Consider the following 6,408-nt stretch of genomic DNA (forward strand, 5'->3'; position numbering starts at 1 on the left):
ATGTGTCTTCTCTATCCTTTAAATAATCTTTCGAAGATATAATCTGATATCCCTCTAAACAATAATGACAATTCCGGTTAAGGAAGTAAGGTTTTTTAAAACAATAGGAAAAACTTATCATAACTCGATTATCAAACTAGTAATGGGACAACCATTACTGATAGATATCTACAAATGCAAGTTGATGCATCATCATTATTCAAGGAAAACCACACCACTTGGAATAACCCACTAGTGATCTCTAAGGAGGAAGACTTTCACATATGCCAAGGGCCTCTGGGACTTGCGTTGTTAACCTGCTTTCTTTCATTTAAGAAAGATGAGTTGTTAATAAAATAGAAACAATTTTAGGTTGTACTCCAGGACCAAAGTACTCAATATGATTGCAATCTATTTTGCTTTTTATATTATTCTACTTCTTCTTAATTGAATTCTCAAAGAAAAATAGAAACTTATTTATGTTATTCTTTGGTTTGTTGCCTTTTTTTTTCATTCCACGTTGGTTGGGCAAAGGGATAAAATATAGCCTCATATTTAATCAACATCCACATTCTGTCCTTGTATGTTCATGGACTTGAAACTGGTTTGCATCATGAAGAGCTTATTGCATCATGGGGATATTTTGTCTTTACCCCGTTTTTGTTGTTGTGGTGAGTGGGGAACACATATAATCTGATTTTTTAAAAATAAGTTCCATTAGGCGAAAAAAAACTTAACCTTGGGTAGTGTGTAGGGTTTACCAATTCTTCTCCCTTGAAAGTTCATTTTGAACATAATTAACACACCATTCTTAATAAATTATGAACATACAACACCCCAAAAGGAACTAAAAGGGCCTCACGATGTCTACCTTGCCCTTAAAAGAAGTTTCCAAACAAATATTCCAATATCCCTCTAATCGATAATGATAATGTTGGTTAAGGTAATCAACATTTTTAAAATAATTTGAAAAGTATATCATAACTCACTTGTCAAATCAGTAATGGGGACAAGGATCACTGGATGCTATCTACAAATGCAAGCTCATGCATCACCATTATTCAAGGAAAAGCACCCCACTTGGAACAACCCACTGGTAGTTTGTAAGGGTATCGACTTTCACTTCTGCTAGGTGCCTGTGGTTCGTAGGTTGTTAACCTATTTTCTTACATCTAAGGAAGATGAGTTGTTAACCAAGCAAAAGCAGTTTTAGGTTGTATTCCAGGACCAAGGTACTCAACATGCTTGCATTCTCTTTTGCTTTTCATATTATTCTACTTTTTTTTAATTGACTTCTCAAATAAAAGTAGAATATTATTTACAATATTCTATTGGTTTTTTTTCCTCTCCTTGATTATGAGGTTGTTGGGCTCAATTATAATGCATATTTTTTATTCTGATCTGGTTACACTCAGTGTAAAATACAATGTTGCATTTATTTTGTGTCCACATTCTCTCGTTGTATGTTCATTTTCTTGGAATTATTTTTCATGGTGAAGAGCTTATTGTGTGATGGAGAACTTATAGTATCTCTTCCAAACTAGTCAGGGACTTAAGAAGCTCAAAGGGACATGTATGTCTCTTTTTATTTTATAATTTCTGCTACTAAGAACTATGAAGTTGTTTCATACTTCTTTCATATTCACATGATCTGGAATGTAAGAGATTAAGATAGAGTAGTAGTTGGGGATATTTCTAGTCACGATATCTTAAAAGGACATAGCCTGTGAGGGTGGCCCACTTTGCAAGGTACAAATATCCAAACTACACCCAAGCTTTAGAACTATAGGATCCTTGTTTTTTATTTTTATTAATCTAGCATTCTATGTTCATGTTCATACTGTTGAATTAAAAATACATAACTTTGGTTACATGTGATGCAACCTGTCTGTCATGCCCTTGGAGCCTACTTCTAGAATCATGGCATCAACATGACTATAATATTGATCTATAAAAGAAACATTTGAACGTTCACAGAGAGAACAGTGGGGAAGAAGCGTTTATGGTGGAAAACTCTCACAGGGAATGAAATTCATCATTGGAACTACTATAGATATGCTCTGCCTCTGAACAAAATGCAGTTGATAGCCTACATTTATGTCGCTAGAAATGGAGTTGGAGGTTTTATCCCATGTCAAAATGGCCCTGGGAATTGGAAGTTGCCTCTGGTGTTTTCATATTTTGGGATTTTTTCCAAAGTATGATTTAGACAAGAACCAAATGAAATGCCTTGAGGTTCTTGGCTGCTTTAGCTTGCATCTTTGGAATGTGTGCATGTCCATAACCTCCGCTCTTTTTGATTCAATGAATGTAAAGAAGTTTGATGGTAATATTTTAATTTTCTTTTCATGGAGGGATGGCTCATTCTATTTCGTTCATAATGTTAGGGTCTTGAAACTTGTATGTGGAAAGCCTATCATATGTAATGTTACATTGCATTAGCTTTTCTTCTCTACATTTTATTTTACAGTAAATCCTTTGTATCATCAAACCTCTGCAAAATTTAACGATGGAGGGGCCAAGGGTGTTCCTCTCAATACCCTTCGTGTTTAAAATGATTGTCAGATACCATTTGACTCATGGGACATTCCAGGGAAAATAATGAAATCTGGAATTACTCAAAATAAAGAGATTTTTGAGACAATTAATGTATCTTTCACAAAATTTATTGCCTACACTCCTACCTATCCAATAGTGTTTCCATGCACCATTACTGTTAAAGATGGAGTCTCTACGGTGGATGTCGCAGTTGTGGACTGCACCATGCTGTTTGAATAGGCCATGGAAGTAGTGACAAGCCTGCAGGAAGATCCCACCCAGCAGGTATTAAATACAAAATTCTACAAGCTACAACAACAATACGATGAAATGAGGGCGACAATGCACACCATTTCTGTAGCACAGCTCCTCACCAAGCTGCAGGAGGCTAAGCAGTTTCTTACACAGGTGGAAGTAGCGCAGAAGAAAGAGGCAGTCCTTAAGGCTAGGTTGGGGCCTTGGTTGGATGAAGCATAAATAGTCTCGGCTAACATACAGAAAAAGTTGGAAAACTTCTAGAGTACGCAACAAAATATTAAGCAGGACAGTGCAGGACCAGCCACAGAGCAGATGATAGAATAGATCAAGAAAGTAGCCACACAGAGCACGGCTGAAGCAATGGTTGCACAAGTAGAGCTGGGGGATCTTCGTAGCAAGATCTCCGACACCAGCCAAGTGACTCGAGGGCGAGTCACGATATTTGTGTTGGGGACCTATTGGGATGGGGTCCCCTGGGTCAATGTTGGAGCAAAAGCCCAAGTTTTGGGGCAAGATCCCAAGTTTTATGTAAAAATATGTAAAGTCTCCGCAAATTGTGTTCACGGAGTGTGTAGATAGTAAAAGAGTCAAAAAGGGTTTTACCCTTCTTTATGTAAGTTAAGTCAGCTTTTTGAAGATCTATCCATGGTCCACAGACCATGGGATTGTATAGATAGGTGTGTCTTAGAGAGTCTAAGGCATGATAGAAGAGTAGAGTTGTTTATGGGTACGATGGAAGGAGTTTAAGTTAGTGTAGAAGAGTAAGAAGAAAGGCTACATAGCTATGAGAGCAAAGGCCTAGAGTAGTGTCCGCAGCTGAGTCCACATGGAAGTCTTGAGTCTGTAAGCTTAATTGAATATTAATAAAGAATATTGTGGCAGAAATACCTGTGATTATCTCTTTACTTCTATTATGTATGAATGCACTTATGCTGTGATGAATAATGGTTCTATGAAATAATGATGTATTGATGCGCGAATTTACTTGATTTATATTGTTATACGAACACAAATGATGTTAAGTGATTACGCGAAGATTATATAGTTGTATGTTAAAGTTATCGAACACTTAAGAAAATCTGAGTAAATATGGGATTAAGAGTAATCTACAAGGTACGTAAGTAGTTAAGTCACCTGTTCAATTTCCGCATAAGCCAGTCGTAGACCTTCGCGGAGGTCTAGAGGCTGATTAAAGGGAGTTACATTGGTAATCCATAAGGGATTATCGATCTGTGCAAGGTTAGATTTAGGGCACAAAACGACATCACGTTGACCTTTGGGTGCGGAAACTTGGTCCCAGCATCCCCCCATACTGCTTCGGGTAGGACTTCAGTCGCGCTCCATGGATTGATGCCAAAAGGGACAACAGTGTAGGGATTTATTTGGTGCAACTAAGTCTGAACCTAGGTCAGGACCCATTAATCCAACATCCTTCCTACTAAATCTTATGCTCATAAATGTATCATATAGTAATCTCTCTAGACCCATTCTAGAATCTTTACTAACTTGTAGTAGGATTTACTCAATTTATTTCAGTACGAATGGCTTTACTGGAAGCATTCCTGGTGAGTTATTTTTGTTGGGTTTACAAAATATATATCCGTCATGAAATTTTCTTAGTGGAAGCATTCTCCAAGCTGGTTCACAAAATTATACCAATTTATGGAAGAACTAGATTTTTCACACAGTAGGTTGAGTGGGGAAATATCTCCATAAATCACTCAGTGCTCCAATTTAAAGCTATTGAACTTCTCATATAACCTTATCACCTAAAATATTATGTTGGAGATTGGTAATTTGAAGTCATTGGTGTCTTTGGATCTAAGTTACAATCATATGTTTGGAGCCATACATGTGGGACTTGGTAATGCCAATGCTCTTTTAGTGTTGCAACTGATGGAAATTTCTCATCTCGATGAATTCCTACAGAAATTGGTGAATGTTCATGTTTGGCTTTGTTGAGCTTGGAAAACAATAGTTTGACTGGAAATGTACCCAAGTAATTATCCAAGTTGAGTCGACAGATAAAGCTTAATTTGGCAATGAACAATCTTACTGGAGAATTACCCTAGCAATTGGGGAACTTGGGTCATCTATTATGGGTAACCATTTCACACAACAAACTTAAAGGGAGGATACCAACAAGATGTATATTAAACACATTAAACAAGACTTATTTCAAAGAAATGCAGGCCTATGTGGGTCGGGAGTGAATGTTACTTGTCCCATGGTTATGCCTAACCCAATAGTTATAAATCAAAATACAAGAGGGAGTCCAACCGGAGGAGGAATTCATGTGATTAGATATACACACAACGGAATTGTGATATCTGTAGAAGCTAAGATTGCAAGAATATTTGTAGAATTTTAATATCTGCAAAAGTGTTTCTACAATAATTGCAATATCTGCAGCAAGTACGATTGCATTTGGTGTCATTGTTGTGACTATACTGAATATAAAAGAAAATTCCAATTCAAAATCAATGAATCTTATGCTTGATAGATTTTCTCAGTCCCCATCCACTGATATGGCTCTAGGAAAACTGGTTATGTTTACACCCAACTTTGATCATGCATCTACAGATTGGATAACTAGTGCTCATGCATTGATTAACAAATATTGTGAGCTTGGAAGGGGAGGTATTTAAATTGTGTTCAAATCAATCCTAGGGGATGGGTGAATAGTTGCTATAAAGAATATGATGGTTTCAAATTTGGTTAAATCACAAGAATACTTTGAGAAGGAGATAAAACTTTTGCACAAAGTCAAGCATCCAAATATAATGAATTTGCAAGGCTACTATTGTACACCTCAATTATAGCTTCTTATATATGACTAGATTCAAAGTGGAAGTTTGTATAGTCAACTCCATGAAATATCCCAAATATATCCCCCGTTAAGTTGGTCAAATTGGTTTAATATAGCTATGAGGAGTGCAATGGGGCTTGCACGTCTTCACCATGCTTGTAGACTACCAGTCATACACTATATCATAAAATCCATCAATATTTTGCTCGATGAGAATTGCAACCCTAAAGTTGCAAATTATGGCCTTTCAAAGTTGTTTCCCATGCTTGATAGATACATTCTTAGTAGAAAAATACAGAGTGCATTAGGATATATGGCACCCAAATTTTCTTGTCAGAGCCTTAAGATAAATGAAAGATATGATGTGTATGGATTTGGGGTGTTGTTGTTAGAACTTGTTACAGACAGAAGGCCAGTTGAATATATGGAGGATGATGTTGTGATCATATGTGACAATGTGTGGTCATTACTAGATGAAGGAAAGGCACTAACTTGTGTGGATTCAAATTATTTTGCAAGTGAGCAAAGGAATGTAACTTATTTAAGAATAATGGGAATGCAACTTACTTATGTGCCTAATATTGATGGAAGAATGAGATTCCTCTACTAAGGGTTGAGATGGCTCAACATAAGGCTATGCTAAGTTTGAAGGTGCAGATTTGGTAGTAGGTGACTACTGTTTCTTTGAGTTATCTTGCTCATGATCCATGGTGTTGTGCTGGAAATCCTTTCTCTAGACAAAAATGATCCCTCTATTCCTATGGGAGGATCTAACAACAAACTGGATAAATATGTGCAAGCTTTCCTAGTTTATACTAGAAATC

General features: G+C 36.6%; 1 pseudogene; it reads left to right on the top strand.

Moving 5' to 3' along the window:
• Window positions 1-4,222: 4,222 nt before the first annotated feature.
• On the top strand, window positions 4,223-6,194 carry LOC149237873 (putative LRR receptor-like serine/threonine-protein kinase IRK; annotated as a pseudogene).
• Window positions 6,195-6,408: the final 214 nt, after the last annotated feature.

The sequence above is a fragment of the Pinus tabuliformis genome, chromosome 8, assembly GCF_031772625.1.
Source record: "Pinus tabuliformis cultivar Carrire ecotype Pingquan chromosome 8, CPIR1, whole genome shotgun sequence".
Taxonomy (NCBI): domain Eukaryota; kingdom Viridiplantae; phylum Streptophyta; class Pinopsida; order Pinales; family Pinaceae; genus Pinus; species Pinus tabuliformis.